At 37.5% G+C, this 25232-nt stretch overlaps 1 protein-coding gene across 8 annotated transcripts in view; it reads left to right on the forward strand.

Annotated features, from left to right (window-relative positions):
* Sntg1 (syntrophin gamma 1) overlaps window positions 1-25232 on the forward strand; it is a 533425-nt gene that overhangs the window by 77898 nt on the left and 430295 nt on the right. Inside the window, exon 1 of one of the 8 annotated variants that reach the window (XM_040757756.1) lies at window positions 17681-17751. The exons of the other annotated variants lie outside the window; for them this stretch is intronic. The gene's annotated coding sequence lies outside the window, so the exon portion shown is untranslated. Of the gene's footprint in view, window positions 1-17680; window positions 17752-25232 lie in introns of those variants that run through there. 8 annotated transcript variants of the gene reach the window in all.

Genomic DNA, 25232 nt, shown 5'->3' on the forward strand with positions numbered 1-25232 from the left:
CGAAATTTTGCAGTATAGTATTAAACTTGTGGGGGTAATATTGAGAGAGAAGCAATTATTATCACAAATACAGTACTACCTGGGCAAATTGCATGACATCTTCAGTATCAAATTTGGAATCTACGAAATGAGGATGTTCTTGAATGATGACAAATGCTTTAACAGATAAGTGATTAGGTATACTCTAGTCTTTGTCCTCAGCAATATTGCCATCTTGGGTGCTGTAATCATGTACTTCCTACTGTTCTGTTTTAGACTGAAGTTATTTTGTGGTGATACAGTGTCCTTACCTGCCGCCTTGCTCAGCAGCAATGCTTGTTCCTATCTACCTTGTGAATGTTGGGGAGCTATGATCCTATGCCAGTACCCATGATCACACCAGTTTAGGAAATAATTTATACAAAACACTTCTGATTGATGATGTGTCTGTCATTAAGATGATACCAACATATGTTGTTTCTTTCTAAACTGTAGGGTTGGATCAGCACATAATTTGATAATCACCTGCACATGTTGCAGAATGTGAGCCATAAGAAAATGCTGTTTGGAGACAGAATTATTATAATTATTATTGAACTCCTCATCCCAGAATTCTAGCTGTAAGAAAAACCTGTAAGATATTTCAGCCTATCTTATTAAATTTGCAAACAGTACATTGTGAGCACCAAGGAGTTGAAGAATTAGAGCAAGGAAGCCCTTGGCCACATGGAGCAGATGAGTAGTCCTTTTAAATCAAACACTATGCTTTATTAATATATCCATGTTTTTCGGGTCACTTATGTAAACTATCATATCATCTGCATATAGTGAAAGTTTGACTTCTTCTTTTCCTATTTGTATCCCCTTTATCTCCTTTTGTTGTCTTATTGCTGTAGCTAGAACTTCAAGTACAATATTGAAGAGATATGGAGAGAGTGGACAGCCTTGTCTTGTTCCTGATTTTAGAGGAATTGCTTTGAGTTTCTCTCCATTTAGTTTGATGTTAGCTGTTGGTTTACTGTATATTGCTTTTATTATATTCAGGTATGTTCCTGTTATCCCTGATCTCTCTAGGACCTTTATCATGAAGGGGTGCTGGATTTTATCAAAGGCTTTTCAGCATCTAGTGAGAGTTGCAAAAGACAAACATGGTAAGAAATATATGTCAATGTTTTCTTGTTATCAGAGAAGACTGAACATAGAACATCCAATGCTGTTTTAAATGAATTTGATAAGTGCAGAGACCCTTCCTTGCCTAATCCTTATTTATAGTGAGTCGGGCTGTATCTTTCACCATCGTGTAGATTGTTATCTTTTGGTTTTTGTATTTTTTCTTTCTTGCTTTAGTTGATTCAGCTTATTCCCATTAAAGATGTGATAAAAATTTTTTTGTAAAGACATCTTCTATTACATGAAATGATCATTTTTTTTCTTAGCCTGTTGACATAGTAGATATTTTATATGCAGAACCCATCTTGTAATACTGTAATAAATACCATAAATACCAATAAGCTTCACTTGTTGGTTCTATTTACATGTTGTTGGATTTAATTCAATTACACTTAGTTTAAACTTTATCTGAGGAAATTCATGGCACATATGTGCCAGATATGGGATATTACCTCTGAAGTCATTGGTCAAATATGTCTTAGCAACTCCCAAAATAATGCATTCTAACCCCGTTAACCTTTATTTTCCACTAGAACTTGTTAATAATCCTTGTTGTTAGGGTCACCTTGCACTTTGGGCACAAGACATGGATCATATAGAAAACTTCACTGGAAAAACTGAAAAATAAAATTAGCTTATATTTGTGCCTGCATGTAATGAATGGCAATAAGTAGCAGCAATGTTTGTGCGGGTTGTTTGCATATCTAATTTTTTAAAGACAAAGTCACTCTTGTGAGGTGTGTCCACTCTGCCTACTTGTCATTTTCCTTAGCCTCCCTCATAAAAATTCTCAGTGCCACCATACTTTGCATTCAGTGCCTTTTTTTCTTTCCTTTGTTTTCTGTTGTACTTCAGTGCTAGTCATTTGAAAGACATTTTACAGAGCTAAAAGCATTCCTATTTTCCATACACATGACTTTCATCAGTTTATTTCAAAATCCAAATTAATAACACTGCTTTAAAAAGACACCTAGTATTTTACACACATTTAATTTCCAACCATATTCTGAACCTATTTTAACATTAAATTTATCTTTAAGCAATTAAGTAAATAGATTAGAGTGAAAAATAATGAAGTTCCAGGTCTCTCTGTTTTGATACAGAATCCGATTTCAAAAAGGCTTGTTGGCTTAGCTCAGTGTGAATATAATCATTTTCCAAAACTACTCTCCCAGGCCTTACATTTTATAAAATCTTTTAAATCTTCTCTTTACCAATTTGCATTTTGTTTTTATTTTACTCTTTTATAAAAGCCATTTCTTTGTTCTTGACTCATGTTCTGTATTTCCTTGGTGGTATTCTTCAGAAGACAAACTTTCTGTCTCTGTCAGAGCTGAGTTTATCGCGTATGTCACCATGCAGTCTTGTATAGGTTCACCAACAATCTACTCACTGATGACTTTAGTTTGCACAATGTTCAGAGACCTCATTGACAATTGTGTATACTAGCCCACAGAGTTGTTCAAGGGATGGTGTGAACCACAAGTTATTGCATGAAAGTTAACTGGGATACCTCTAGAAATTTTCATCCTCTTCCCACATATAATGTCTGAGTACACCTAAATATTCCTGTCACTAAAGAAAGGCAAAAGTACATAGAAAAATATAAGGGACTAAATATTGGGGCTTTGTGTGACAAAAATTCAAAGCATTGATAAAGGTAATAAAGGTTTCAAAGAGATAGAAAATGCTCAACCATATCTCCAGGTACATTTTGACATGAGAATATTTCTGTATCCCAGTCATAGGTTTGATACAATTTGCACTGTGGTATCCATGGGGACAATGAGTATCATAGAGAAAGGTTTCATTCCTCTCCCATTTCTTTGGCATGGCCTAGGAGAAGCTCATGTGTGTCACATCACCCCGTATGACAGCTTCTCTTGACACTTGGCTTTGCAGCTTCTCTTAAATAGGAATGTGAAGCTCAGACCACTGCAGTCACAGTCCTGAGCAGAAGATTCTGTACAAACCCATCTAAGGAGTTTAGCATAGAGCAATTCTGAGGACTTGCTGTGTCTGTTATTAAAGTGTATGGATGCTCAGAACCCATCTCTGTCACCTTGGACAGGTTCTGGTCTCTTGCTTCTTATGTTTTTGCAGAAGCACAGATATTTCTTAACATGTTCTGTGCTACTTCATCATTTTTTGGTAGCTACACTCTCTCCCAGGAATGTTTGATCATTTTAGGTAGGTTCTCTGCAGTTTCTATAGTACCTGATGGTCATCACCTGGAAAATAAGTACACTTCTCCTGAAAGGCTGGCTTCTACTAACATCCACTGTCCCTTTCCCTCACTCCTTTCTGCCTTTCCTGAATGTATACATGAATATTGTAGTAGTTAATAATTGATACTTATATTTGTTCATTTTACAAAACCAATGCAATGCAGTTATTAGCAAAATAGAATATAGAGTACACATCTTATTTACTGATGGTGTAAATTTTTCCTGTTTTTTCCAATTGTCATCACATAATGTAAAGTTTTATCCATGCCTTCCTTCAAGCATCAGTTTTGAGGGAAAGTGTTGTATGGAATATATATGTAATGTTTGGGTATCAGTTTTCAATAAAAGAAACAAAGTTCGGGCTAACTTTAGAACTGACAATAACATCAATTCTGTGGGGCCTGGCTTGCATCAGTTCAGAAGAACAGTGATGCAGCATTCTCACTGAATTCTCAGGCTAATGGAACCCCATTGTTATTGAAATTAAGGAACACAACCCATGTTCCCAGTCACCTCTGGCAACTGGTCTTCATTAAGTTATCAAAAAGACCCAAATTAATAATGGAAGGAAGACAGTGACTTACATAATGTGGTTAAAATGTGCTGAAGAACAAAGAAATCCAACAAATATCTCAAATCAATTATGTGGTCTTAAAGTAAAACCAAATTATATATACAAGGTCAAAGATTTACACATCTAAGCAGTCCCAGCGAAAGTTCAATCATACCCACCTTTGACCCATTTCTATCCTGGCTTCAGTGTCCTGTATATGGTGGTATTAGAAGTTATTAGAACTGTTTGAAATCCTTTTCTGGAAGACAAGCTCATCCTCTGGCTGTTGCTCTTTTCTGCATGAGGTTCTTGGGGGAAATTACTACTTCTCAAGGGTCCATTCTTTAAATAGTCTGTAGACAGAGTTTTTGTCCTACATGGTTCCACAACAGTTTAGCCCCAAGTAAACACACATAGGTTTATATTAATTATAAACTGTTTGGTCAGTAGATTAGGCTTCTTACTGGCTAGCTATCTCTTAATTATTAATCTATGTATTTTTACATGGCCTTATTTTAACAGAGAATGCCTGTTGTCCTATCTTCCTGGTAGCTACATGGTGTCTCTCTGGAGGCTACTCTCTGCATCTTCTCCCCAGAATTCTCCTTGTTTGGTAGTCCTGCCTATACTTCCTGCCTGGCTACTGGCCAATCAATGTTTTTATTCATCAACCAGTAAGAGAAACGTATATTAATAGCATACAGAAGGACATTCACCCATCAATAATCTGATAGATTGGAAGAGTCAAGTGTTTCTTTATAATATCTTCATTTATGCCAGACCAGTTACAGATACTATGGCACAATTTCAATCACAAATATCACAAATGCTACAGATTAAGGGTCTGAATCCAGATATAGATGACCTTTTATTACTTTCCACTATTAATTTGGGTCTTACCTTGACTTTTTGAGGACGAATGGCCAGATATGACTGGAGTCATGATAAATTGTGAAATATTTACCACAAGGGTTTCCTGGATACCAATGAAATTAATTCAGTCTTTAGTTATTTTCATATACTATCAACTGTTGTAAAATTATTTTTTACTATAAAAATATTGTACAAAATTACACACTACTGAATTTGTATATAAAAACAAGTGCTTGCATTGTTGACTGTTTTTAAAAGTCAAAATCTTTCCCTTGGTTTCCCTGACAAGTCTGGGGCAATCATCGGGCCTCACCAGGACAATGAAGCAAAATCTAATAGTAAAAGCTGAACATAGAGAGGTGAGATTGGGTCTCCGGCAGGGACCGCCCACCCAACACCCATCCCCTTGATCTTCCGGGCCACTCCTGGCATCCAGAAGACCCGCCCACACAGGAAAGACATCAGCCATTCCAAGACCCCAATCCCAGCGAGTCCAGCTTCAGGAAAGACATCAGCCCTTCCAGGCCCCAAACTCCGTGTCAGCATCCCCAGCTTCAGCTGCAGGAAGGAAGGAGACCAGTGGAGATGGAAAGACCCCACCAGCACCCACTGGAAGAAGAGATGGGAAGAAGACAGAATAAGAGCTCACTCAGCAATAGAAACACCAACATGACCCCACCAGAATCTAGGGATCCAACACCAGCAAGACCAAAAAGCACTACATACACGAAGAGGAGACAGACCTTAAAAATTATTTCATGAAGATGATGGAGACCCTCAAAGAAGAAACGAGGAAATCCCTTAAAGAAATAGAAGAAAAAACAAACAAAAAATCCATGAAATGAGGGAAAAATTCAAGAAATAAACAAATCTCTCAAAGAATCTAAGGAGCACCAAGAAAAAACAACCAAAAAATTAAGGAAACAACTTAAACAGTTGAAGGATTGAAAGCTGAAATAGAAACGATAAAGAAAACACAGAATGAAGGGATGCTAGAAATAGAAAAGCTGGGTAAACGATCAGCAACTACAGATGCAAGTATCACCAATAGAATACAAGAGATAGAAGAGAGAATCTCAGGTGTTGAAGACTCATTAGAGGATATAGAGTCGTCAACCAAAGAAAATCTCAAAACCAACAAATCCTTAACACAAAATATCAAGGAAATATGGGACACCACGAAGAAGCCAATCCTGAGAATAATAGGTATAGAAGAAGGCGAAGAAATACAACTCAAAGGTACAGAAAACATATTCAACAAAATCATAGAAGAAAACTTCCCTAACCTAAAGAAAGATATGCCTATGAAACTACAAGAATCTTACAGAACACCAAATAGGCTGGACCAGAAAAAGAAGTCACCTCACCATATAATAATCAAAACATCAAACCTACAGAGTAAAGAGAAAATATTAAGAGCAGCTAAAGAAAAAGGCCAAGTAACATACAAAGGCAGACCTATCCGAATTACACCTGACTTCTCAATGGAAACGATGAAAGCCAGAAGATCCTGGACAGATGTCCTACAAACGCTAAGGGAATAAGGATGCCAGCCCAGACTACTATATCCAGCAAAGCTCTCAATTACCATAGATGCAGAAAACAAAATATTCCATGACAAAGCCAGATTTAAACAATACGTATCCATGAATCCAACTCTACAGAAAATGCTAGAAGGAAAACCTAGATCCAAGGAAGATAACTACATTCACAAAGACACAGGCAATATATAATCCCACTTTACAAAACACCAAAAGAAAAAGGGAGGAGAAACTACACAAAATAACTTCACTAACAACAAATCAAGCACAAACAAGGATCATCAATCAATGGTCATTAATATCCCTCAATGTCAACGGCCTCAACTTGCCTATAAAAAGACACAGACTAGCAGAATGGATACGAAGACAGAACCATTCCTTCTGCTGCATGCAAGAAACACATCTCAACATCAAAGACAGATGTTATCTCAGAGTAAAGGGTTGGGAAAAGATCTTCCAATCAAACGGTCCCAAGAAACAAGCTGGTGTAGCAACCCTAATATCTAACAAATTAGACTTCAAATTAAAATCAATCAAAAGAGATGAAGAAGGACACTTCATATTCATCAAAGGAAAAGTACATCAAGACGAAGTCTCAATTTTAAACATCTATGCCCCAAATACAAAGGCACATACATTCGTGAAAGAAACATTACTAAAGCTCAAAATGCACATAAAATCTCACACACTAATAGTAGGAGACTTCAACACTCTGCTCTCACCGCTAGACAGGACCTCCAGACAGAAACTTAACAAAGAAACAAAAGAACTAATAGAAGTTATGACCCAACTGGGTTTAACAGACATCTATAGAACATTCCACCCAAATACAAAGGGATATACCTTCTTCTCGGCACCACATGGAATCTTCTCTAAAATTGACCACATAATAGGAAACATAGCAAATCTTCACAGATACAAAAAAATTGGAATGACCCCCTGCATCTTATCAGACCACCATGCATTAACATTAGAATTCAACAATAACACAAATCGCAGAAACCCTACAAACTCATGGAGATTGAACAATGCACAATTGCACCATCCCTGGGTAAGGGAACAAATAAAAAAATTAAAGATTTCCTCGATTTCAATGAGAATGAAGACACAACATACACAAACTTATGGGACACTTTGAAAGCAGTGCTGAGAGGAAAGTTTGTAGCACTAAGTGCCCACATGAAAAAACTGGAGAACAGTCATAACTAGAGAATTAATAGCACAGCGGAATGTTCTAGAACAAAAAGAAGCAAACTCCCCCAGGAGGAGCAGACGCCAGGAAATAATCAAATTGAGGGCTGAAATCAATCAAGTAGAAACCAGGAAAACACTGATAAGAATCAATGAAACAAAGAGTTGGTTCTTTGAGAAAATCAACAAAATAGATAAACCTCTGTCCAAACTAACCAAAAGACAGAGAGAGCATGCTAATTAACAAAATCAGGGATGAAAAAGGGGACATAACAACGGACTCTGAGGAAATCCAGAGAATCATCAGGGCATACTTTGAAAATCTGTACTCCACAAAATTTGAAAATTTAAAGGAAATGGACAATTTCCTGGATAGATATCACTTGCCAAACTAAATCAAGAACAGATAAACAATCTAAACAGACCTATAACCCCTAATGAAATAGAGGCAGTCATCAAAAGTCTCCCAAACAAAAAAAGCCCAGGCCCAGATGGCTTCAGTGCAGAATTCTACCAGAAATTCAAAGAAGAGCTAATTCCAATACTCCTCAAAGTATTCCACACAATAGAAGCAGGAGGCTCACTGCCAAACTCTTTCTACGAGGCTACAATTACCTTGATACCCACGCCACACAAAGACACAACTAAGAAAGAGAACTATAGACCAATTTCCCTCATGAACATCGATGCAAAAATACTCAATAAAATACTCGCAAATCGGATTCAAGAACACATCAGAAAAATCATCCACCATGATCAAGTAGGCTTCATCCCAGGAATGCAGGGATGGTTCAACATTAGAAAAGCCATCAATGTAATCCACCATATTAACAAACTGCGAAAGAAAAACCACATGATCATCTCACTAGATGCTGAAAAAGCCTTTGACAAAATCCAGCACCCCTTCATGATAAAGGTCCTAGAGAGATCAGGGATAACAGGAACGTACCTGAATATAATAAAAGCAATATACAGTAAACCAACAGCTAACATCAAACTAAATGGAGAGAAACTCAAAGCAATTCCTCTAAAATCAGGAACAAGACAAGGCTGTCCACTCTCTCCATATCTCTTCAATATTGTACTTGAAGTTCTAGCTACAGCAATAAGACAACAAAAGGAGATAAAGGGGATACAAATAGGAAAAGAAGAAGTCAAACTTTCACTATTTGCAGATGATATGATAGTTTACATAAGTGACCCAAAAAACTCCGCAAGGTCACTCCTAGAGCTGATAAACACCTTCAGCAATGTGGCAGGATACAAGGTAAACTCAAAAGTCAGTGGCCCTATTATATACAGATGATGAAGTGACTGAGAAAGAAATCAGAGAAATATCAACCTTTACAATAGCCAAAAACAGCAACAAATGTCTGGGGATAATGTTAACCAAGGAAGTGAAAGACCTGTATATCAAGAACTTTGTGTCTTTAAAGAAAGAAATCAAAGAAGATACCAGAAAATGGAAAGATCTCCCATGCTCTTGGATTGGTAGGATCAACATAATAAAAATGGCAATCTTGCCAAAAGCAGTCTATAGATTCAATGCAATCCCTATCAAAATTCCATCACAATTCTTCATGGACCTGGAAAGAACAATAATCAACTTTATATGGGAAAACAAAAGGCCCAGGATAGCCAAAACAACCCTATGCAATAAAGGAACTTCAGGAGGCATCACCATACCTGACTTCAAGCTCTATTATAGAGCTATAGTCCTGAAAACAGCTTGGTATTGGCACAAAAATAGGCAGGTAGACCAATGGAACCGAATCGAAAGCCCTAATTTTAACCCACACACCTATGAACACTTGATTTTTGACAAAGAAGCTAAAACTGTACAATGGAAAAAAGAAAGCATCTTCAACAAATGGTGCTGGCATAACTGGGTACTGGTATGCAGAAGACTGCAGATAAATCCATGTTTATTGCCTTGTACAAAACTTAAGTCCAAATGGATCAAAGATCTCAACATAAATCCAGCCACACTGAAACTTTTAGAAGAGAAAGTGGGAGATACTCTTCAACGAGTTGGTACAGGAGACCACTTCCTAAAAAAACAACAGTGGCACATGCACTGAGATCGACAATTAACAAATGGGACCTTCTGAAACTAAAAAGCTTCTGTAAGGCAAAGGATACAGTCAAAAAGACAAAAAGGCAGTCCACAGAATGGGAAAAGATACTCACTAATCCTACATCTGACAGAGGGCTAATCTCCGAAATTTACAAAGAACTCAAGAAACAAGTCTCCAAAACACCAAAGGATCCAATTAAAAGGTGGGGTACAGAGCAAAATAGAGAATTCTCAATAGAGGAGGCTAAAATGGCCAAGAGACACTTAAGAAAGTGCTCAATATCCTTAGCCATCAGGGAAATGCAAATCAAAACAACTCTGAGATACCATCTTACTCCTGTCAGAATGGCTAGAATCAAAAACATCGAAGACAATTTATGCTGGAGAGGATGTGGAGAGAGAGGAACACTCCTCCACTGCTGGTGGGAGTGCCGACTCATACAGCCTCTTTGGAAATCAGTATGGAGATTCCTCAGGAAAATGGGAATTAATCTACCACTAGACCCAGCAATTCCACTCTTAGGCATATATCCAAATGAGGCAGGTTCATACAACAAGGGCATCTGCTCCACTATGTTCATAGCAGCATTGTTTGTAGTAGCCATAACCTGGAAGCAACCTAGATGCCCCTCAACTGAAGAGTGGATAGAGAAAATGTGGTACATTTACACAATGGAGTATTACTCAGCAGAAGAAAACAATGGAATCTTGAAATTTGCAGGGAAATGGATAGCACTGGAAGAAACCATCCTGATTGAGGTAACCCAGTCGTAAAAAGACAAACATGGTATGTACTCACTCATATATGGATGTTAGACATGGATCAGGAAAGTGCTAGTCTGCAGTTCCACTGATAGAGAGTCTGGGAAACAGGAAAGAACCTAAAAGATATGCATGTATGCATAGTATCCAAGAGTATAGGATTGAGACAAGATCCTCTGAATGGATGGGGAACACGCCGAGGGGTGGGGAAGAGTGGGAGCTGGGAAGAAGAGAGGGGGGTGAAGAAGAGGAGAGTTGGTCATGGGGGAACAGGAAGTTGAGTGGGTGGGGGTAGAATAGGGGGAAGAGGGAATCATAGGATAGAAGACAGATCAGGCACCAGAGTGACTTCGAGTGATCTAAAGGGATAACACCAATTGGCAAGCTAAGCAATAGTGGAGAGACCACCTCGAATGCCCATTCCTGATAATGAACTTGATGTCTATAACCATCCGGCAGCCTTCATCCTGTGACTGATGGAAGCAGAGGCAAACACACAATTAATCACTGAACTGAACCCAAGGAACCCAGTGACAGAGAGAGAGGACTGATGAGCAAATTGGCAAAGAATGGGCTGGCAAAACTAGCAGAGACAGCTGATCTGAACAGGGGAGAGCTCTTGTACCCCAGACCAACAGTGGGGAGGCCAGCATGGGACTGATCTGGACCCCCCCAAATGTGAGTGTCAGCGAGAAGGCCTGGGCAACCTATGGGGCCCTGAGCTGTGGATCAGTGTCTATCCCTGGAATACAAACAGTCATCGTGTGCCTATAGCACAAAGAGGGATGCTCTCTCTGCCTGGACTCTTAGGGGAGTGCCTGGACCCTACCCAGAGTGAAATGACAGACTCTAGATATCCCCTATGTGGAAGGATTTGGCAATAGGGTGGGAGGGTGTGGGGGAAGGGGAATGCGGGAGGAGGGGAGGGAGAGGGAACTGGTATTGACATGTAAAACAAGCTATTTAAAATTAAAATAAAAAATGATAAAAAAGCTGGACATAGAGATTAATTTAGATTTTTATTGTGTTAGGTTAAAGTAGAGGTTAAGTGTCTCCTTCTATCCATCTTTTTGGTGCTGGTATGAGTTTATGGTTGAATAGAAGACAGGAGATATGCATAATTAAGTAGTCTTCATCAGTGTGATGCTGCCAATCATTGCTCTATCATTGTATAGGCTAGGCTATATCCTGAAAGATAATTTGATAACGTGTAAGAATTGTTGTATAAGCTTCCTATCTTACTTTCTATGCCTTAGCCTTTTCTATTTCCGCCAAGATGGAAATTCCAAAGTTTTTGGTCCCATTTTTCTGGTCATTAGCTATCTAACCAAGGAGAAACAAGCATCTCTTTAGAATATCTTCACGTGAGTTCTAGGCCAATCAGGTCTACAGAATGAGCTCCAGGATAGCAAGAGAAAGAGAAACACTGTCTCAACAAATCAAAGAACAAAACAAAATGAAAATGCTTACTAAGACAGGTACACTCATGGGTCTCTTCAAAATTTGTAATTGGGTATGATGTTCAGTTTGTTTGTGCTGGTTTTGGTTTTCCTCTTTGTGCATATTCTCCTCCTTATTTATTTCTAGGATTCATTGTTGAACACCTCATTTGGCCTTGCCTGTCTTTTATCACTCACATACTATTTACTCCATGTATTGATTAGTGGATAATCCACTAGAACTCTTTTTGATGTGCTCAAGATTCTACATGCTGGCATAATACAACTTACCTCCTTATGTAAGTCTTCACTGGGGCTGCTCCTGCCTACACTCCCACAAGATCATGTGAAAACACACACACCACAAACACATGGAAATCATTTCAAAATTTGCTTTCCTGACAGTATTTATTGTTTTCCAACTTGTCAAGTTTTCCCCTCTGGTTGATAAGCATAAAGTTGAATCCTTGTATAGGATCAAAAATGCAAAGAATATTTGATAATGATTTTCAAAGTCATGAGCAATTAAAGGATGTGGTTGTAAGAATATACCTACTACAATAGTTAATGTTTTGTTCAAGTCTATTTTTTGAAAATAACATCAATCAGAATATAAAAATAGATATTGATACCCTGAAGTCACATCTGTGCCGGCGATTCTGCACCCTGACCAGAAATTTCACAATATGTAAATAAAATTCTACCAAACGAAAAACAAAATGATCCCACACTAGTATTGTATGGAAGGCCCATGATGTGATTGCCAAGTTCCATGTCTCTTAGCATCAGTTTGGGCAGAGACATGTAGATAGTAACAGACAAGGAGACAGTTTATTAAGGAAGATAAATGCTTTCAAGTTTAGAAACAAGATGGATCTAGGACAGAGTCAACCTCCAAAAGTTACGTGAGCTTTTTCCTGATCAGGGTCATTTAAATAATATGGATTTTTTTGTGCATGCTTTGCTTTCTTATATATAGTTTACAATGAGAGGGGTAGAGGACTCCAGTCTTGTTCTGCCGTTGTTGTTTTCATATCTTGATCTCTCTGAAATCTCCTTCTCCACCATGTTCTACCTCTCAAGTTTCAGTCTACTTAACAGCCTTTACAACTCTGTGTTGGTTCAAAAATCTGTATTAGTATCAAATAAAACCATTGTGGTGTGTTTACAGCAAAGACTAATGGCTTCCACAAATCCAAAAGCTAAGAAAGTCTTCTGGTAGAATATGAAACAAAAAAATGAAACCTACTTTGATTGAACCTAACTTTCTGACATCCCCAACAGCTTACTTTGTAAAATACATTGATTTGTGACATGGTTATTTTTTGACAATAGAAAGTTGATGTGAGTTTTTTCCTCACTTGAACATGTAGTTCATACTATTCTGAATCTATGTTCCTTTGGCCATAGTCACTCATTGTTTTCCTACTTTAAGCTAGAGCCCCCCTCTTTTTTTTTTACAAATAAATGTCTATCTAGCTATGAGAAAATAGTTAAGAGCCAGTTTTCCAAAATTCTAGGTAGATTTTGCTTTCCTTTCCATTTAGGAGTTGAGATGAGAAAACAAAATTACTTTTTTGCTGTTATCATCTGTAAATAATGACAATAATAAAATGCACCTCTTTAGTTGCTCAACATTTTTATGTTTTGAAAACTTAATTGAAAGTTAATCTGCACCCAAAGCATTTATAAGCTTCTTGTAAGCAAGTGAAATTATACATTCAATCCATTTTTCTAGTACTTATAACAGCATTAAATAAGACAATTGCACATCTAATCAGCCACAAATGACTGATATTGTAACATAAGCAGTCTCTTCAGTCAAAACCCAGGAATGCAGACTTGGTAGGAATTCCCAGTCAGAAAAAAACAACAAACCCCAAACAAACAGCACAATGTCTTTGGCTACATTCTGAAATTAACCTTTGAATATCCTAAGCAGTTTATATAATACTTTATAACAAGCTACATTTCCATGTTGCTTATCAAGACCTTCATCTACCAAAGTTGTGTGTCAGGAATTTAGGCAGGATATTGACAGTTTATTTCTGCTATCCTTTATTTTGTCAGTTACAATGAAAATAAGACAAGTTGGTGGCTGGCTATAGGTGTACTACAGCTTTGCTTTCATGTATGTGAGTCTACTAGAGAACCTGGAGTCTCCGTCTTTCTCTTTCTTTCTATGTTAATCTACCTCTGTGTCTCTTCCTCTCTGTCTCTGTCTCTCACTTTTCCTTGGAGATGCTGGTTTTCTTATTTAGCACACATAACTATAAGGGGGTGACATTTGAGAGATTGCAAGTGGAGAACATCTGTGTAGTCACTTTTATCACTCATGAATTTATCACTTATGATTGACTGCTTCCACAAATTTTAGAGCTGGGACAAATATATACCTGCCAGAACATTGTGCTCAACACAGCTGCTCACTTACATGGTATCTAGAATGGAAGAAGAATAAGGAGGAGGAGGAGGAGAAGGAGGAGGAGGAGGAGGAGGAGGAGGAGAAGAAGAAGAAGAAGAGGAGGAGGAGGAAGAAGAAGAAGAAGAAGAAGAGTCTGACAATATCCCAACAAGGGTTCACCAACAAAAAGTGTCTTCCTCAAAAAAGATCTTATATCCTAAAAATTAAAATAACACTCATAGACTACAGACTAACACCGGAGTACACGACTTTTGGAGAATATTTCATGTACAAATCATAACAATCATTAGTAGAACTTTGATGTTGTAGTAACTATTAAAACTTTCTTAGAGGAGTCTCAAACAGGCATTAAGAACCCTATATTGTACACGAGAGAAAAGATGAAGTATCCTGCTGCTTTGTGGAAAGCAGAGATTCTACAAGATTACTTGTATCTTCAGTTGAGAAGATGTCTAAGAAGATGAGCTTCATTTCTTGTTCCTTATAGGAAAAACGAAGAAATATGATAAATTGAGGATTAAACCTTTAGAAACATACCAGTGAAGATGAGTTGAGGAGTTCTCATCATAGCCAGAAATTCTCCTTGTATGTAGGAATTATTCCAAACTTGTGATTGGACTATGCCCTTCTAAATAGATTATATCAATAGTTTTATGATAAACCAGGAATGGAGACATAATTATCTGTAGAAGACTGTCTTTTTGATCTATTGAATTCCTGAGAATTGCAGTGGGGAACAAAAGAGTTCTGAGAATTTTGAACACGTGAAAATGCTTTGGCCTAGCTGAGGGATATACAAATTGAGGGTTAAATAAAGGGAAATAACTTGAGGGCCAAGTCACAAATGTGGAGTTCTGGATCAATGGGATTTATAGAGTTTAGAAATGCAGGACTACCTCCTAATGGACCAAGGATTGGTAAGTGCAATGAATCAAATTATTATTGTCATGCCTTGAAATCTAGAAGACGTTTAACTATGAGATGTTTATTAGACTTTCAGAGATATGTGACCTGTTTTATTTTTCTCAGTTCCTAATTTGAATATCAACTCCATTCAGCTCCACCATTCAGAAGCAAATTACTTGTCTAACTCTGTAAGGTCTCTGATAAAATATTTGTCTAGATTAAAGCACATTCCAAGTAACACTCAAAACTAATGAAAAGATTCCTGATCAAGTTTGATTTTATATTTTATGAGTTTAGTACATTTAGATGAATTTGCACACTTAGATTTAGTTTTGCATTGGAGGGACCTTTAGACTGGTTGACAAGAGTTTTCATGTAGGAGAGCATACATTTTGAGAAGCGGTGGGTGGCCATCCTCTAAAAGATTACTGAAGTCTCAACTCAGCTACATTTGGCATATAAAATTCAGAAAAATAAAACATGTATGTACCTTACTCAGCTCTCCATATCTGCCACTTCATAATAACTCTGTGACTCTGCTTCACACACATTTTTCCCTTAATGACAGAGAAGCTAATCACATTGGATTAATACTAAAGCAAATGACTTCATATTAACTAAGTTCCATATTCAAGATTCTATCTCCAAATAAGAAAATGTCTTATATACTATGGGTTGATCTTCAACTTATCTTTTTTGGATACACTCATAAATATTATGTCTTTATATGGAATGGAGTACTCTGGTTTATTAGGTCAAGTGCCAAGTTTATATTCCTTACCTGGTCTTTCTCCATCATAAGATAATCTCATCTTTCAGGACAATGTCCTTTGGATGACTGCTATCACATCTCCATATTATGGTACCTCAGACCTTAAGCACATAGAACAAACTGAAGAAAACCCTAACCCCATCACCTTCCATCACCCTCAGACTCACTAAAGACAATTTAAGTCATCAATATTCTCTCACTATCTCAATTTCACTTGTACAAACATTTTAGATTCTGCTCTTGGATTAGCTATTTTCTTGAAAAGGGATTTAGAACAGATCTGCTTGGACTGAACTGCTGATGTTTTAGAAAGTTATCCTTGACCAACGTAAAGATTCCCATATTGCTTTCTGAAATGTAAATAAATGCTCATCTATGAAGGCTCCTTGGGCCACTGCAGGCTGATGAATTTCCCTGAGACCTCAGTTCATGAAGCTACCATCAACCTGGGCTTGTGTTAGTTAGCAATATAGATCAATTGAGTTAGATCACCTGGCAATGAATGTTCATAAAAAGCATACAGAAAGGAGAAAATTTGGGGGATATTTGAATTTCGTGTCAATGCATTGAAATATTATCATTCTTGAATATTAGAAAACATGGCAAAATTTAAAATATACAAAACATGCTACCAGCAGTATAAAAATCAAGAACTGATTTTTGTCTATAGACAACTTTAAACTGATTTAAAACAGTCTACAAAATCATATTATCTTAATTACATTAAAATAGTAATAAAATTACAAGAAAAAATATAACACAAGAGTAGTGAGGAGGCCTGGGCAACCTATGGGGCCCTGGGCAGTGGATCAATGTTTATCCCTGGCATACAAACCAACTTCCTGTGTCCATAACACAAAGAGGGATGCTCTCTCAGCCTGGACTCTTAGGGGAGTGCCTGGACCCTGCCCTGAGTGAAATGACAGACTCTAGATATCCCCTATGTGGAAGGAAGTGGCGATAGGGTGGAAGGCTGTGGGGGATGGTGGGAGGTGCAGGAGGAGGGGAGGGAGAGGGAACTGGGATTGACATGTGAAGCAAACTATTTAAAATAAAATATTAAAAAAGGAAAAAAAGATTCAGTGTGGTAGAGGAGTTGACAACAACAACAACAACAAAGAATAAAAGTGAACCTAATTTTGGCTTACAAATTACATGACAAAATCACTAAAATTTCCAAATGTGTAATCAACCACCTTGAGACTATCATGGTCTTATTTGAAGAATCATTTCTTTTTTTTAGCACATTTTTTTTCTGGAAGCTATAGTATAAGTTCTCATTCACTTCTAGGGTACAATATTTGGGTCCCTTGGAAAATAAATTTTCATATAAGTGCTTAAATTATTAAGCTTTATTATGATATATTCTGTATTTAAATTTTAAGTTATTGTAATTCAGGAAATTTATACTACAACACTTTAGTGCTTTCTTTAAAATATTTAAATTAAAATTACCTTCACTCGATATCAGTCTTTAGGATGAAAATGTGAACTAGGTGATGTCCTCAGTTGAAGGTGGATTTTCTGTTCTGCCAGTACCATAAGCTGTTTAATTCCAAATAAACACACAGAGGCTTATATTAATTATAAACTGTTTGGCCAATGGCTCATGCTTCTTATTGTCCATGTCTGTCTCAGTTATTAACCCATGTCTATTAATCTTTGTATATCCTTGTAGCCTTGGTTTAGCAGTGATGCGGAACTGTTTCTTGGCAGCTACACTGAGTCTCTTGTGACTCACTCTCTGAGTTCCATTTCCCAGAATTCTCCTAGTCTGGCATCCCACAAATACTTCCTGCCTGGCTACTGATCAATCACTATTGATTCATCAACAAGTAAGAGAAACATATCTTCCCAGCATACAGAATGACATCCCTTATCATCTCCTCTTTTCTGTCTAAATAAAAAGGAAGGTTTTAATTTTAGCATAGTAAAATTATGTATAACAAAAGAGTTATCAAGCAAGAACTATAGTTTACAATATTTAGCTCACTAACATTTGGCATAATATAAAGAAAATATTTTATTATCTATATCATCTTTGTGAGTCTAAAGTTTTTTTTCATGATGTTCGGCAAACAGTAAGTGTTCAAATAAGTATTTATTTTTTTATTTTCCTTTTTTTAATTTAAGTTAGAAACAAGCTTGCTTCACCTGTCAATCCCAGCTCCCTCTCCCTCCCCTCCTCCCCTGCACTTCCCACCAGGCCCTCCAATCCTCCACCTAATATCCACTCCGATCCCCATGGAGGGTGAAGACTTCCATGGTGGATCTCCAGAGTCTGTCATTTCATCCAGGGCAGGGCGTAGGCCCTCCCGCAAGCGTCCAGGCTGAGAGAGCATCCCTCATTGTGGGATAGGCACTCAAAGTCTATTTGTACGCCAGGGTTAAGTACTACCCAAGGCCCAATAGATTACCTAGGCCTCCTCACTGACACCCACATTCAGGCGGTCTGGGTCAGTCCCATGCTGTCCACCAAGCCATCAATCTAGGGCCTAAGAGAGCTCCCCCTTGTTCAGGTCAACTGTTTCTGTGGGTTAAACCAGCCCAGTCTTAACTCCTTTGCTCATCAGTTCTCCCTTTCTGTCACTCACTGGATTCCAGGAGTTCAGTTCAGTGTTTAGCTGTGGGTGTCTGCCTCTGCTTCCATTAGTCCTGGGGGAAGATTGTATTTCCCAGAGTCTCTGGCAGTGGGATTGTATGCTGGTACTTACCTGATTCATGTCTAAAATCCATATATGAGTGACTAAATACCATGTTTGTCTTTTTGTGACTGGGTTACCTCACTCAGGATGGTTTCTTCTAGTACCATACATTTGCCTGCAAATTTCAACATTCCATTGTTTTTTTTTTACTGAATAGTACTCCATTGTATAAATGTACCACATTTTCTCTATCCACTCTTCAGTTGAAGGGCATCTAGGTTGTTTCCAGGTTCTGGCTATTACAAATAATTCTGCTATGAACATAGTGGAACAGATGTCTTTGTTGTATGAATGTGCATCTATTGGGTATATGCCTAAGAATGGAATTTCTGGATCTTGTGGTAGACTGATTCCCATTTTCCTGAGAAATGTCCATACTTATTTCCAAAGTGGCTGTACAAGTCATCACTTCCACCAGCAGTGGAGGAGTGTTCCCCTATCACCACAACCTCTCCAGCATAAATTGTCTTTGGAGCTTTTGATTTTAGCCATTCTGACAGGAGTAAGACAGTATCTCAGAGTTCTTTTGATTTGCATTTTCCCGATGGGTAGGGATGTTGAGCACTTTCTTAAGTGTCTCTAAGCCATTTTAGCCTCCTCTACTGAGAATTCTCTATTTAGTTCTGTACCCCACTTTTTGATTGGATTCTTTGTGTTTTGGAGATTTGCTTCTTGAGTTCTTTGTAAATTTTGGAGACCAGCCCTCTGTCAGATGTGGGGTTAGTGAATATCTTTTCCCACTATGTGGGTTGCCTTTTTGTCTTGCTGACTGTGTCCTTTGCCTTACAGAAGCTTCTCAGTTTCAGGAGGTCCCATTTATTAATTGTCAATCTCAGTGTCTGTGCTACTGGAGTTATGTTCAGGATGTGGTCTCCTATACCAATTCGTTCAAGAGTACCTCCCATTTTCTCTTCTAACAGGTTCAATGTGGCTGGATTTATGTTGAGGTCTTTCATCCATTTGGATTTAATTTTGTGCATGGCAATAGACATGGATCTATCTGCAGTCTTCTACATGCCAATATCCAGTTAGGCCAGCACCATTTGCTGAAGATGTTTTCTTTTTTCCATTGTAGAATTTTAGCTTCTTTGTCAAAGATCAGGTGTTCATACATGTATGGGTTAATGTCGGGGTGTTCAATTTGATTCCATTGTTCTATCTGTCTATTTTTGTGCCAATACCAAGCTGTTTTCAGGACTTTAGCTCTGTAATACAGCTTGAAGTCAAGGATGGTGATGCCTCCAGATGTTGCCTTGTTGAACAGGGTTGTTTTGGCTATCCTGGGTCTTTTGTTTTTCCATAAAATGTTGAGAATTGCTCTTTCAAGGTCTGTGAAGAATTGTGCTGGGATTTTAATGGGGATTGCTTTAAATCTGTATATTGCTTTCGGTAAGATTGCCATTTTTACTATGTTGATCCTACCTATCCAAGAGCATGGGAGATTTATCCATTTTCTTGTGTCTTCTTTAATTTCTTTCTTTAAAGACTCATAGTTCTTGTGATACAGGTCTTTCATTTGTTTGGTTAGAGTCATCCCAAGATATTTATGTTGTTTGTGGCTATTGTAAAGGATGATGTTTCTCTGATGTCTTTCTCAGCCCTGTTGTCATGTGTATATAGTAGGGCTACTGATTTTCTTGAGTTGATCTTGTATCCTGCCACTTTGCTCAAGGAATTTATCAGCTGTAGGAGTTCCCTGGTAGAGTTTTTTGGGTCACTTATGTAAACTATCATATCATCTGTAAATAGTGAAAGTTTGACTTCTGCTTTTTCATTTTGTATCCCCTTGATCTCCTTTTATTTTTGTATTGCTCTAGCTAGGACTTCAAGGACAATATTGAGCAGGTTTGGAGAGAGTGGACATCCTTGACTTGTCTCTGATTTTAGAGGAATCGTATTAAGTTTCTGTCCATTTAGGTTGATGTTGGCTGTTGGTTTGCTGTATATAGCTTTTATTATGTTTAGGTTTGTTCCTGTTATCCCGGATCTCTCCAAGACCTTTGTCATGAAGGGGTGTTGGATTTTGTCAAAGGCTTTTTCAGCATCTAGTGAGATGATCAAGTGATTTCTGTTTCTCAGCTTGTTTATATGGTGGATTACATTGATGGATTTTTCCTATATTGAACCATTCCTACATCCCTGGAATGAAGCCTACTTGATCATAGTGGATGATTTTTCTTATGTGTTCTTGGATCCAATTTGCTAGTATTTTATTGAGTATTTTTGCATCAATATTCCTGAAGGATATTGGTCTGAAGTCTCTTTCTTAGTTTTGTCTTTGTGTGGCTTGGATATCAATGTTATTAAAGCCTCATACAAATAGTTTGCCAAAGACCCTTCTGCTTCTATTGCATGGAATACTTAGGGAAGAATTTGTATAAGCTGTTCTTTGAATTTCTGGTAGAATTCTGCACTGAGACCATATGTCCCTGGACTTTTATTTTTGGTTGGGAGACTTTTGATGATGCTATTTCCTTAGGCGTTATAGGTCTATTTAAATTGTTTATTTGTTCTTGATTTAATTTCAGCAGGTGATATTTATTCAGGAAATTGTCCATTCCCTTTAGATTTTCAAATTGTGTGGAGTACAGGTTTTTGAAAGTATGACCTGATGATTCTCTGAATTTCCTCAGAGTCCATTGTTATGTCCCTCTTTCCATTTCTGATTTTGTTAATTTGCATGTTCACGCTCTGCTGTTTGGTAAGTTTGGACAAAGGATTGCCTACCTTGTTGATTTTCTCGAAGAACCAACTCTTCGTTGCATTGATTCTTTGTATTGTTTTCCTAGTTTCTACTTTATTAATTTCAGCCCTCAATTTGATTATTTCCTGGCATCTGCTCCTCCTGCCTTTGTATTTGGGGCATAGATGTTCAGAACTGAAACTTCATCTTGGTGGATTTCTCCTGTGATGAGTATGTAATGACCTCCTGTATGTCTTTTAATTGATTTCATTTTAAAGTCTAATTCGTTAGACATTAGGATTGCTACCCCTGATTGTTTCTTGGGTCCATTTGATTGGAAAATATTTCCCCAACCCTTAACTCTGAGGTAATGTCTGTCTTTGAGGCTGAGGTATGTTTCTTGTATGCAGCAGAATGATGGGTTCTGTCTTTGAATTCGTTATGTTAGCCTGTGTGTTTTTATGGAAAAGGTAAGTCCACTGATATTGAAAGATATAATGACCATTGATTGCTCACTTTTGTTTGTTTTGGAATGGTTGATGGTGGTGGAATTATATGTGGATTTCCACCTAATTTTCTTTTGTCTGTTGGTAAGGTGGAATTACCTATTGCCTTTGTTTTTCTGGTTGTAGTTAACTTCCTTTGGTTGGAGTTTTTGTTCCAGAACTTTCTGTATTGCTGAATTAGTGGATACATATTGTTTAAATCTGGTTTTGTCATGGAATATCTTGTTTTCTCCATCTATAATTATTGAAAGCTTTGCTGAGTATAGCAGTCTGGGCTAGTATCCATGGTCTCTTAGTGTTGGTAGAATATCTATCCAGGACCTTCTGGCTTTCAGAGTTTCCATGGAGAAATCAGGTGTGAGTCCGATAGGTTTGCTTTTGTATGTCACTTGGCCTTTTTCCTTTGCTGCTCTTTATATTCTTTCTTTATTTTGTATGTTTGGGGTTTTTACTATTATGTGCCGAGATAACTTCCTATTGTGGTCCACTCTATTTGTTCTATAGGCTCTTTGTACTTTCATTGGCATGTCTTTCTTTAGGTTGGGAAAGTTTTCTTCTATGATTTTGTTGAATATGTTTTCTGCCCCTTTGAGGGTGGTTTTCTTCAACTTCTCCCATACTTATTATTCTTAGATTTGGTCTTTTCATGGTGTCCTATATTTCCTGGATATTTTGTGTTAGGGATTTGTTGGACTTAAGGTTTTCTTTTGTTGGTGAATCTATTTCCCCTAGTGTATCTTCAACACCTGAGATTCTCTCTTCCATCTTTTGTATTTTGTTGGTTATGCTTGTATCTGCAGTACCTGATGGTCTACCCAGCTTTTCTATTTATGGCATTCCTTCCGATTGTGTGTGTGTGTTTTTAAAATTCTCTCTATTTCAGCTTTCAATCCTTGCACTGGTTGAATTTTTTCTTGTAATTTTTGCGTTTTCTTTTCCTCTCTTTCTTGCATTTGTTGGATTTTTTGTTTGTCTTTTCTTACATTTATTGCATCTATTTTTGTTTTTTCTTCCATTTCTTGTATTTTTTTGCATTTTTTGGTTTGTTTTTTCTTCTATTTCTTTAAGGGATTTTCTTGTATCCTCTTTGAGAGCCTCTATGATTTTCATGAAGTTGTTTTTAAGGTGTTTCTTATCTGCTTCATCTGCAATGGGCTGTTCAACTCTTGTGGGTGTTGAGTGTCTAGTCTTGGACGGTGTCATATTGGGTTTTATGTTGCTTTGTGTGTTTTTTATATTGTCTCCTTCCCATAATTTCTTCATTTGAGTGTAGAAGGAGTCTCTTCCTACCCTGGTGTGTGTGTGACTATGGTTCCTTTCCAGTGGGTGGGAGCAGCTCCAATACCTTGGTGGCTTTCCTCTTGCATGGATGGAGGCTGTCCTAGTTTCAGGACCTTGGCAATCTCTGGGTAGACTGGACCCTGGCCTGTCCTCACCTGTCCTGTGGGTAGAGAAAGGGACTGTGGTGCTGGCAGTCTTTGGGCAGGTTGAATCCTGTCATGATGGGTTCTGCCTTGAGCAATCCCCTGGTCTCTGGTGGTTCTGCTCAGTACCCTGGAAGGCAGGCTGAGACAGTCCCATGTTTACCTCACCTGCTCCATGGGTGGAGAATTGGACTTGGAAGCTGGCAGTGTTTGGGCTGAATCCAGTTGGGCTGGGATCTGCTGTGTGCAGTCCTCAGGTCTCCAGTCAAGTCTAAAGTTTTACATGTAACTTATCTTTATCAAAATTGACTTTAAATTTGTATCAATACACCAAAATCCATATCAATGTGTTAATTTTATCTCATATTCCCTTTTTCTTTAGAAAGAGATTGACTGTGATCATTAACTCTTCATAACCAATCCCATTTAAATGAAAAAAAGCATGTATAGACAATATTTTGGACTAAATATTTTAGTTGTAATTTGCCAGTAGCCAGGTGGGGATACCAAACTAGTATAATTCTGAGAAGCAGAAGGCAGAGAGAATGAGTCATGAAAGAGACTTCATGTAGATGCCAAGAAAGAGGCCTAGGTATCATCAGTAAGGCAAGACTACATGGCAATGCATAGATTGACAGAAATGGCTTAATAATTAAGAGTGAGCTAGACAATAAGGAACCTGAGTCATTGGCCAAACAGTTTATAATTAATAAAAGCCTCTGTCTCTTTATTTGGGACTAAATGGCTGAGGAACCAACAGGACAGAAACTCCTTCTTCACTCAAATATACTGAAGTTTTGTAAAAATAAGATGATCATTCTTCCTACATCTGGATTTAATTTGTACATTCTGCCTTACCCCATGCTTCTGGATTTCACCTATTGACAGATTACAAAAGCTCAGCTCAACAATCAGATACATACTTTGTCTACAAAGAAGTGGAGACCAGAATGAAGTATTGAAAACTCAACTTAGCCACCATGTATAGAATCATTCTTGAACTTTCTCTGGATTCTTTCCAGAACTGATAGGCTATGGCTATCATAGAACCAAACATTGTAATTAAAATATCCTGTTACTAACATTAATAGAATGTGGTATGCTTTGTAGTTTTCTATCCACAGACATGCTGATAGGAGCAGTTCTTTTTCTTGAGAAGAAGTGTTGTCACCCACCTCATACTTTGAGAAAAACAATTCTTATCAGCCTTAACCTTCTATGACATGATAAATTCCAGTATCATTGTTAGATTTTGCTACATGAAACATTCTGAGATACAGCTATTCAGTGTTTATAAGCTATATTTAATTTGAGATATTAATTACCTATTGCAGTGGTCAACTCATGAAATTAAATGATTTTGTATTGTGTTGTGAAAGAATGAGATTTGAGATTAATTCAATCATCTTTAGTTTACCTATGCCTATTCTTAGAAAATCTGTACTCACAATGCCAAGTCTTTGGTATATGTATAAGACTCTTTTCCTGGATAAACACTACATTTATTTCCTCTGTGTGTGTATATGTATTTATATGTGCATATGTGCTGTGTGTGTGGTACTGTATGTATGCTTTTTTCTCAAACTTTTATAAATTTAGCTCTCTTCTTTGTTATTATTTTTAAATGGATTGTACTTTGTGTGCATTGATTCAGAATGTTTTATATATTTGCAAGTGTGTGTGTGTGTGTGTGTGTGTGTGTACTGAAAGAATGAAAGAATTTATCTTCATGAAATCATCATTAAACCTTTGGAAAAAGGCATTTGAAAATAACCAAGAGATCATTGCTGAACTCAATTCTGATTACACACTTTTAATTTTAGAAGAGACCAGTTTCTGTTCCTACAGTGAGAGCAAGCTTAATAACTGAAGAATATGCATTCCATATTTATTCACCTCAAAATTGCTTTCAAGTTCTACTTCTCTGAAATCACTTTTACGTTTTCATTTCACAGTGCCAATGTCTGTGCTTGGAGTAGAAACTGCATTGGTTCTGAG

The sequence above is a fragment of the Mesocricetus auratus genome, unplaced genomic scaffold, assembly GCF_017639785.1.
Source record: "Mesocricetus auratus isolate SY011 unplaced genomic scaffold, BCM_Maur_2.0 Super-Scaffold_100015, whole genome shotgun sequence".
Lineage (NCBI taxonomy): Eukaryota > Metazoa > Chordata > Mammalia > Rodentia > Cricetidae > Mesocricetus > Mesocricetus auratus.